This window comes from Halichoerus grypus, chromosome 15 (genome assembly GCF_964656455.1).
Source record: "Halichoerus grypus chromosome 15, mHalGry1.hap1.1, whole genome shotgun sequence".
NCBI classification, from domain to species: domain Eukaryota; kingdom Metazoa; phylum Chordata; class Mammalia; order Carnivora; family Phocidae; genus Halichoerus; species Halichoerus grypus.
The window spans coordinates 59,278,409-59,289,708 of record NC_135726.1 but is presented as its reverse complement, the minus strand read 5'-3'; positions in this window follow the sequence as shown (position 1 = coordinate 59,289,708).

The window sequence follows — 11,300 nt, the reverse complement described above, 5'->3', positions numbered from 1 at the left end:
TCTGAATGCCTATGGATGCCGTCCCCGAACTCAATGCCCTCACTTTAAGAGAAAACAACTGTGAGGGTGCGAGTTCAACTTGTGTTGTAACTCAGCTAATCACAGGATGAGGTTTTGTATTTGATTTTTGGCAATTTATTTATTTATTTTTAAAAGATTTTATTTATTTATTTGAGAGAGAGAGCACATGAGATGGGGGAGGGTCAGAGGGAGAAGCAGACTCCCTGCTGAACAGGGAGCCTGATGTGGGACTCGATCCAGGGACTCCAGGATCATGACCTGAGCCAAAGGCAGTCGCTTAACCAACTGAGCCACCCAGGTGCCCGATTTTTGGCAATTTTAGCCCTGTGTCTCCTACAGGGCACACATGGAAGCTCTTGGGTTATTTATGTGGTGCATGAGATGGGAATTCAAATTCCTGAGCTCCTCCTGTTCTTTTACCACTTTGTCAAGCAACATTAGGAGAAGCCATCCCATATCATTATGTTCCTCGATTTTCCAAAAGTGTTTGAAATATCATATACAGAATCACTCAGCTCCTTGCTTCCTACCAGTGATTGATTAGGAGCATCCAATGAAGGTATTTTACATTATCTCCATAAACAGTTCACCCAATACACTATCAGTGCTCTGTTTACTACTGGAAATAGAATCTTTAGTGTACTTTAATCTAATCAGATTTGAGAGTAGATTCCAGAAACCCCAGAACCAATTCAGGAAACTCATCCATAAAATTCTGTTCCTCTAGAACAAATCTTCGTACCCAAATCTATGTTAATATGGGCTATGTTAATTAGGGCTCTCCAGAGAAACAAAACAAAAAAACAAGGAGATATATAGAAAGAGATTTATTATGAGGGATTGCTCATATTATTATGGAGGCTAGGAGCCTCCTGATCTGCAGTCTGCAAGCTGGAGGCCCAGGAAAGCCTCTGCAATTGTTCCAGTCCAAACCTGAAGGCCTGAGAACCAGGGGAACCTACGTCCAAGGACAAGAGAAAATGGGTATCTCTGGCTAGCCTTAGACTATTTACAGACATCTTACAGAAGCTTTCGTGCATTAAAGGGTCCTCAAAGTTGCATATTTGTAAATGACTGTCAAGAAAAATACTCACAGGGGCGCCTGGGTGGCTCAGTCGTTAAGTGTCTGCCTTCTGCTCAGGTCATGATTCTGGGGTCCTGGGATCGAGCCCCACGTTGGGCTCCCTGCTCCATGGGAAGCCTGCTTCTCCCTCTCCCACTCCCCCTGCTTGTGTTCCTGCTCTCGCTGTGTCTATCTCTGTCAAATAAATAAATAAAAATCTTTAAAAAAAAAAAGAAAAATACTCACAGCTGAGGCTCATGCCCAAGAAGCAGCTTGTAGCTTTCACCCCTCCAGAGAGATTGATTTGACCCTCTTTTTTAAATGGTTTCCTCCACTTACTGGATGGCTAGGGGGCTCCATAAGGGACTCAGCTTCTTTGTGTTAGTTCTAATGGTCATGTCTTTTATGAGCATCATTGCCTTTACGGAGGAATTGTGCTGCTGCCGCCAAAAGTACTGGGCTTCCTTGGTCATCTTGCCAACTACCTTGACTCCTGAATTGCACAGAGGTTGGAAGGAAAAGGAACAGTTGGACCTTTCTCAAGAATGTTGGCATGACAAATGACAGTTGTTATATGAGAAAGAGATCTGCTCTTTCTCTTGAACAAAACAAGGGACTGAGAATTGCAGAATTCTTGGCACAGGACTCTGTCCACACCCCTGTACTGAGAGACCTGACCAAACTCTCACTTGCCTTCTAGCAGCTTAAGGTCAAATCTCTAGCATGAGCCTAGGCCTCCTTAAAATGCCTGCCTGACAAAACTCAGCACTGCTAGGAGAACTTATTAGTCAATACCTGAGATAGGTCCTTAACCTCCCTTTCTTAGACCATCTACTAAAAATGGATTAAAATTGTGAATCCTTCATCTGTCCCTTTGAGATGTGTATGTATATCCTACAACTCAGGACTCTTTCTCAAGGATCTGAAAGCCATTGCTTTGAAATGATATCTTCAGGAAGGATAGGGATTCTGTCTCCTAGTCTCTGGGCAAGAGGATAGAATCCTAACCTTGACAACAGATAGCTAGCGGATGTGTCTGCTGGTCTAATCACATTTGCACTGACCACCTTTGTAGTTTTTCACTTCCCTGCTCTACTTGAGTCCTGCTTAGTCCTCGCCTTACTCCTTTGTTCTCCCTTTAAAACATCTAGTCATCTCTGTGCAAATCAGAATGGAGCTCAGGTGTTGACCCTATTGTTTGTAGTTAGTGAACAAAATGTTTTCACTGCTTTAACTAAAGTCTGGCTTCTTTTATCTTTGACACTGGGTAGGATATATATATATATATATATAGAGAGAGAGAGAGAGAGAGAGACTTATTAGATGTTGACTCTGCTCAATTTTGCATATTTTCTTTAATTTTACTCTGAATATATATATTACATATATATATTACTCTGAAATCTGATTTTTCTTCATCATCTGATGAAACTCAAGAAAAATATGTAAAATGTATGAGTGAATGTTTATATATTTTGCCCATTTTTCTATTTGGTTATATGTCTTTTTAAAAAAGATTTTAATTATTTATTTGACAGAGAGAGAGCACAAGCAGGGGGGGCAGCAGGCAGAGGGAGAGGGAGAGGCAGACTACCCCCTGAGCAAGGAGCCTGATGCCAGCCTCGATCCCAGGACCCTGGGATCACAACCTGAGCAGAAGGCAGATGCTTAACCAACTGAGCCACCCAGGTACCCTATTTTGGTTGTATGTCTTATTCTTAATTATTTGTAGGACATTTTATATATTCCCAATATTCTTCACTTTAATTACACAGGTGATACATAATACTGTAGAAAAATCAGAAATTTTGATGAGTTTGAATTGCAAATGGAAAACAAAATAAAGGCAAGGATTCTTTGGAATATATGAGCCAGTCAAGATCAAGAACATTCATAAAACAACAGTCCTTTGGAAATTGTTGTCTATCATGTAAAGTAGCTTCTCTAAAATCTGCATTTTGTCCTGGGTCAGATACATTTCTGTTAAAATCATTTATATTTTAGGGGCACCTGGGTGGCTCAGTCAGTTAAGTGTCTGCCTTTGGTTCAGGTCATGATCCTGGAGTCCTGGGATCGAGCCCTGCATCAGGCTTCCTGCTCAGCTGGAAGTCTGCTTCTCTCTCTGCAGCCCCCCACCCTGCTCGTGCTCTCTCAAATAAATAAATAAAATCTTAACAAAAATCATTTATATTTTATTGGAAATTGGAAGCTCTAATGGAAAACTATTAGAATTTGTTTCCTTTTTTAAAAGATTTTATTTATTTATTAGAGAGAGAGAGCGCGTGCACGCGCACGAGCTGGGGGAGGGGCAGAGGGAGAAGATGACTCCCCACTGAGCAGAGAGCCCAAAGCCACTTGATCCAATCCTGGGACTCCAGGATCATGACTTGAGCCAAAAGCAGACTCTCAACTGACTGAATCACCCAGGCACCCCTAAAATTTATTTCAACATCTTATTTTCTTACTTATATTTCATGTGTACTAGTTTCTGAAATTCTAGCATTTCTGTTTCTTCATTATTTTCCTTACATGAGGAAAAGATTATTTAGTTAATTCTGAATTTGATGACAATTCTGCTTTAACAACGTTGATGTTGGATATTTGATCACTTTCGGTAGTTAGAATACATTTTTTCTAGTCGAACTTGCAACTGCTCCTTATAATTTTGATCCATTTTGCACTCATTTTTCTTTTCTTGAACATCGCACTGGTTGGCTTTTTAGATGCCACATATATTTTTAAATTTTTAGTATAAATTTAAAATATATATTTTAAAATAAATACAATATTTAATTGGAATAAGTATAATAACATAAATATTTAATTTATAATCATTAACAAATCATGTAAGTTGTGATGTTTAAACTCAAATAGGTATACGTAAAAATATGTATCAGAAATAGAAATTAATAAACACAAACAGCAGAAAATTGTGCTCTAGGTTTCCAGACAAATTTGGTGGAAAAAATAGTGAAAAAGATTTAACATACAGAAGTGAATAACATACAACTTATTACTGTTTTACATGAATATAGTGTAAAAGTTTCCTGATAAGTATGTTATTGTCCTGATTAAAAAACTTTCAGGAAAGGTTTAATATTTGATCACATTTTATTTGTTAAAAGTCAAATATCTCATGTGGAGTGCCTAGGTGGCATAGTTGGTTAAGCGACTGACTCTTAGTTTTAGCTCAGGTCGGGATTTCAGGGTTGTGGGTTTGAGCCCCGAGTCGGGCTCTGCGCTGAGTGTGAGGTCAGCTTAAGATTCTCTCTCTCCTTCTGCCCCTCCCCCTCGCTCAAATAAATACATAAAAAAATCTTTCTAAAAACAAACAAACCAAAAAAAAAATAAAAGTCAAATATCTCAATAAATAAAACTTGCATTATTTATCTAATTCTTTTTTAAAGTATTTTAAAATCACACAAACATATATGTGTAATAAAACAAAACTTTCCCTTTTACCCTGCAGTACTGTGGATTACAGCTACAAACAATTACAAGAAGTTGTCAACTTCCATCAAGGCTGATTGATGGCCTCGAGAAGAAATTGCAAGGGAGAGACCTTTATGTTCATTGCACATGTAACCTCACCTGCAACTATTCCTGCCAGTGTAGGGTAGGATCTTGTTTTTATTTCCATTTTTTATATCTTATATACATGGACTTTTTGCAATTAATTTTTGTTTTTTTAAGTATTGCATTCAAAGATGATTTATATTGAACACAGAATTTTTTGCACCCCCTTAAATTGCTCCTGAGGTGAAAGCTTCACTTTCCACACCCTAATCCTGGCACTAATTAAAAGAACCCTTTTAATTTTCGTTTGTTTTTTATTTGTTTGTTGTTTTCTTTAAATAAGGTCTATGCCCAACGTGGGGCTTGAACTCATGACCCAAGGTCAAGAGTCACATGCTCTACAGACTGAGCCAGCCAGGTACCCCTAACCCCCAATAAGAACTCTTTAAATTTAATAAGAAAAGGTCACCACTTCAAAAGATAAGTGAAGAGCATTAAAAAAGGCAATTTAAAAAATGTATATAATAATCATTGATAAAACTGTGTGAATACGGTAGTACTCAGATATGTTCCTGTGATGGTTTAGGTGTACAGGTTAGTATAAATTATTAAATCTCTATTAATGGAAGAATAGGAGACTTACCTAGCCCTTCCTAGATTAAGAGGGTCTATGATTCTAAGAAGTGATTCAATTGGTAAAGATAAAACTTCAGAATCACTAAAGATTAAATAAACAGGAGGGGCCATCCAGGCTGATGATATAAAACCATCCTCGAGGCTGATTCCCAGTCTGATCCTTAGACTTCAGAACTCTCTTCCAACATGGCCCAAGACAACTCTCCAAACAGTAAGTTCCCCACACACCTGACTAAAGTTTCCATTTCATTGGTTTGAGGAGGAAATTGGACTAAAAACCTACTGGGCTTGTCAGAAGTTGTGGGAATTCCATTTTTAAACTTTGAAATAAGTGTACTAGGATTAGGGAAAACCAGTTTCTCTCACGTGAGATGAAAATATGCTGTTTTCTGAGTATTGAGCATTGGGGATTTCGGAAAGATACAGGCATTCAAGAACTAAACAAGATAGATTCTTGCTTCAGGAAGAAGAAAAGGGAGAGAGACACACTTAAAAAAGAAACCATGGGAGGTATGAGAAAGTTCAGAGACCAAAATATCTTTGGAACCAAAGAAGCTTCTAGATTTCTCTCTCCAGACTCAACTTTTCTCCTGAACTTTGGATTTGTCTATCTAACTTGTTTACTTGTCCCTAACCAGCATCTCAAACTCAACATGTCCCAAACTGGACCCTCCATGTTTCCACCCAAACTCTCCCTCCCTGAATTTATCCTCACTCAGGACATGCCAGGTGCCCAGGCCAAAAAAATCTAGGAAACATCCTCGACCCATTTTTCTCTTATGACCCACATCTAATCAGGCTGGAAATTTTGTTGGTTTTAACTTTCAAATATTTTAGGAATCTGACCATTTTTTTTGGTCCATCCCCACATGGCCCTATGAGGCCCTATATAATCTGCTTTCTAACCCCCCATCTGAGGTCTAGGACCTCACCTGCTCATGCTTTATTTCCTCTTGTGCAGGCTGTCTGACCTTCTTGCTGTCTCTTCAATAGGCCAGGCGGGCTCCCACTGCTAGCCCAAGTTCCCACAGTGTGCCTCTCTAAATGTCAACATGGCTCCTTCTCTCATTTGCTTCAAGTCTTTGCTCAAGTCATTTTCTCAGTGAGGTCTTCGCTAATTACTTCACTTGAAATTGTGATCTTACCCTGTGCATTCTCTCCTTTCCCTCCTTCCTTCTTTTTTTGCCATGGAAATATTTGCCATCTGACATACTATATATTTCAGTTGTTTGCTTTCTATCTCCTGACTCTCTGTGAGGTCAGGGCTATCTTGTCTGTTCTGTTCACAGTGCCTACGATAGGGTCTGGCTTTTTAATAGGCACTCTAGAAATATGTTTTTGAACAATTAAAATCCCCATAATTGCAAGCATCTGGCTTTATCTGATTTTCTAACTTTTGAACTGCAGTTTTCAATTATGATGTCTTTAGTTCCAGCAATTTTTCCCATTGTGTTTTTTTTTTTTTTTAGATTTTTTATTTATTTAACAGAGAGAGAGAGAGCACAAGTAGGCAGAGCGGCAGACAGAGGGAGAGGGAGAAGCAGGCTCCCCGCCGAGCAGGGAGCCCAATATGGGGCTCGATCCCAGGACCCTGGGATCATGACCCGAGCCGAAGGCAGCCGCTTAACCGACTGAGCCACCCAGGCGCCCTTTTCCCATTGTGTTTTGGCATTTTATTTAAGTAACTCTTTTCTATCTCAGTGTAACATAGGTTTTCTTGTACATAATCTTCCATTTACTGTTACACTTTACATGTCTTTAATTTGGCATTTTAAAATATACTGTATATTGTATGGCTCAACTTCATTTTTCTCCACAGTAAGCCATTCTCTTTACCCAACACTATCCTTTCCCACTGATTTTGGAGGCTATAGCCATCCCAAGTTCTCACATATAACAGGCTTTCTGTTCCTTGGCTTTCTATTTGGTTCCATTTGTCTACTTGTCTGTTTCTGCATGAGTACCATAGGAAAAAAATTTCTACTAATCTATTTCAACTGGATAATTAAATCTATCATCATGGGGCACCTGGGTGGCTCAGACGGTTAAGCGTCTGCCTTCGACTCAGGTCATGATCCCAGGGTCCTGGGATCGAGCTCTGCGTTGGGCTCCCTGCTGAGCGGGGAGCCTGCTTCTCCCTCTCCCTCTGACTGCTGCTTCCCCTGCTTGTACACACTCTCTCTCTGTCAAAAATAAATAAAATCTTCAAAAAAATCTATTATCTTTATCCTTTTTTTTAACAAAATATATAATCTACTTTGTGGGCTTTTATTTTCCCCGTACATTTTAGGTTGCCCTCAAAATCCTGTTTGGTTCTTCTCAGAAAACACAGCCCTAGTCTCATCATAGAAAAATACCAGATAAACTCCAATGAGGTTCTACAAACTCTCTGCTCAGGACTCCTCAGAACTGTCCATATCATGAAAAACTAAGAAAGCCTGAGAAACTGTCAGAGCCAGCGGGAGCCTAAGGAGACATGATGACCCAATGTACCTTGAATAGCATCCTAGAACAGAAAAAGGATATCTGGTAAAAACTTTTTTGGTAAAAAACTTTAAAAGTGTGAATAAAGTATGGACTTTATTTTATTTTATTTATTTATTTTTTTTAAAGATTGTATTTATTTATTTGACAGAGAGAGACACAGCGAGAGAGGGAACACAAGCAGGGGGAGTGGGAGAGGGAGAAGCAGGCTTCCCGCGGAGCAGGGAGCCCGATGCGGGGCTCGATCCCAGCACCCTGGGATCATGACCTGAGCCGAAGGCAGACGCTCAACGACTGAGCCACCCAGGTGCCCCTGGACTTTATTTTTTTTTAAAGATTTTATTTTATTATTTGAGAGAGAGAGTGAGAGAGAGCATGAGAGGAGAGAGGGTCAAAGGAGAAGCAGACTCCGCCCTGAGCAGGGAGCCCGATGTGGGACTCGATCCCGGGACTCCAGGATCATGACCTGAGCCGAAGGCAGTCGCTTAACCAACTGAGCCACCCAGGCGCCCTAAAGTATGGACTTTAGTTACTAACAATGTATCAGTATTGATTCATTAGCTGTGACAAATATACTGTACAAATATAAGATGTTAATAATAGGGGAGGAGTATCTGGCTGACTGAGTTGGTAGAGCATGCGACTCTTGATCTTGGGGTTATGAGTTCGAGCTCCACATTGGGTATAGAGATTACTTTTTAAAAAGTACAGTGAACAATAGGGGATACCGGGTGTGGAATACGTGGGAACTCCTCATACTATCTTTGTAACTTCTGTAAATCCAAACATCCTAAAATAAGGCTTACTTCAAATATCTTGCTGGTATTTTCGTTTGGAAATGCGGTTCCCTGTCGGTAGACATTTAAGATGTTCACTACTACCAATACTATGGCAGTGACTATCCATTTGCATTACCCAGATGTACATGTGTTGTCGGTTCCTCTAGGGTATAGACTCAGGAAGGGAATTATTACGCTGTAACTCTGTCTGGAACTTTGTGCTCCCCCAAACCCCCCCCAACTCCCCAGTCAGAGATGAACTGGATCTTGATACTGCTCTCAAGGAGCCTTTAGCTTATTGGGCTAAAACATGCTCCTGGATTGATGAAAGAGATCTTACTGGGATGCCTGGGTGGCTCAGTCAGTTAAGCGTCTGCCTTTGGCTCAGGTCATGATCCCAGGGTCCTGGGATTGAGCCCCGCATTGGGCTTCTTCTCCCTTTGCCTGCCACTCCCTTTGCTTGTTCTCTCTCTCTCTGACAAATAAATAAAATCTTAAAAAAAAAAAAAGATCTTACTCAGCTTTGATCTCTTTGCTTTCCTCCTTCCTTACCTTTCATCTTACTTCTGCTCTTCCTCATCTCTGCCTCCCAGCCCGGCCTCTAACTGTAGTGTCTTAGGAAGCCCTAATCTGCTTCTCTCTTCCCCCACTCCCTAGGGAGCTGGTCTGGGTTAGTTAGAAGCTCTACTACAGCTACTTAAGGGCTTTCCTTTAAGGTTTTTATTGTAAAGGGATTTTTCCTTCTAAGAATGGATAGTCAAGGACCTGTGCACAGAGAATAATGAAAGTGATGGTATAAGATGGGTGGGGTCCTGTGAGAGTTGTTTTTTTTTTACCTAAGGCCAACCTCAGAGCCAATCACTTTGCCATCAGAAAAATTAATCACAGGGGCGCCTGGGTGGCTCAGTCGTTAAGTGTCTGCCTTCGGCTCAGGTCATGATCCCAGGGTCCTGGGATCGAGCCCCAAGTCGGGCTCCCTGCTCAGCGGGGAGCCTGCTTCTCCCTCTCCCTCTGATGCTCCCCCTGCTCATTTTCTCTCCCACGAGCTCTCAAATAAATATATAAAAATCTTAAAAAAAAAAAAAAGAAAAATTCTGTCGCAGACTATTTGGAGCATGGAGCATGGGCCTTAGACTGGAGAGTCAGGGAAGGACTCTGAGAAGATAATGCTCAAGCTGGAACCTGTTGTAAAGGAGCAAGTTAGTCCATCACCGTGGGAAGAGCATCACAGGAAGAGAGGAACAAGTACCAAGCTTGAAATAGGAGGAAGTTGGCCTGGTTGGGGGACAGAAAGAAGTTAGGTGTGGTGGCTGGAGGACACACCTATTTCAGGGTATCAGGCCAAGTAGGTCACTAGGTGATGATGTCAAAGATACAGGTAAGGGCCTGATCAACATGGTATGATTTAAGAGGAATTGTGGGTGATAGTAAAGTTAACTTTCCCCTTTCAGGGTGACTGGCTGGCTCAGTGGGGTAGAGCAGGTGACCCTGATATCAGTGTTGTGAGTTCAGCCCCCATGTTGGGTGTAGACATTACTTTAAAAAAAAAATTCAAAATCTAAAAAATAAATAAATAGCTGGGAGATGGGTATTAAGGAGCACACGTGTGGTAATGAGCACTGGGTGTTATACACAAACAATCATGGATCACTACATCGAAAACTAATGATGTACTGTATGGTGATTAACATAACATAATAAAAAAATAAAAATAAAAAATAAGTAAATAAAAATACATACATAAAGTTAACCTTCCGCTTTCAGTGAAGTACAATAGACCAGGAGGTAGTAGACTGGTATGCAATTGAAGATTTAGGCTTTTAGGAGGGATATTCAAGGATGAAAGAGAAAAGCATCTTTATAGACTGGGAATCCAAATGAATTCTTTTGCTTAAGGAATGTAATGAGTAGCCATAGTTAAGAGTTTTTACTGGATTTTCTTTTTGCATAAATGTAGAGTTGGACTTTCTTGAGAGTGACCTCAGAAATATTGCAAAACTGTATCGGAGACAAAGATTCAACTTGCTCTTTCCTATGAGGTGCCAATCAAAGCAACTCAGTACATTAAAGTCTCCTCTCTTTTTAAATTTTTTTTAAAGATTTTATTTATTTTTTGACAGAGACACAGCAAAAGAGGGAACACAAGCAGGGGGAGTGGGAGAGGGAGAAGCAGGCTTCCTGCGGAGCAGGGAGCCCGATGTGGGCTCGATCCCAGGACCCTGGGATCATAACCCGAGCCGAAGGCAGATGCTTAACGACTGAGCCACCCAGGCGCCCCTAAAGTCTCCTCTCTTATGAATATAGCTGTTGTGCTTCCAACTGAACCTCTAGCAACCCTAGTAACTTTTCTTCTCATCTCAGTTCACCAAGTCTAATTTTGTTACAAAATTGTATGTTCCAAACAAATGCCCAGCCTTTCCGGATTTGGCTATTTCAAGGTGGTGTCCCATATCTAAAATCACATAATGTGGGGCACCTGGGTGGCTCAGTCGGTTAAGCGTCTGCCTTCAGCTCAGGTCATGATCCCAGGGTCCTGGGATTGAGCCCCATGTCTGGCTCCCTGCTCAGCGGGGAGCCTGCTTCTCCCTCTTCCTCTGCTGCTCCCCCTGCTTGTGCTCTCTCTCTCTCAAATAAATACATAAAATCTTAAAAAAAAACAACACAAAACACCCTTGTGTGTTTAAGGGCTTTATAACTGTGGCAGAGTTCTTTCCTGTTGGGTTCTGGTGGATTCCAAATGAAAAGAGGAAATCAGAGACTAGCTTGAGCCTGAAGTTTGAAATGTATAAGCTGGCCTATTA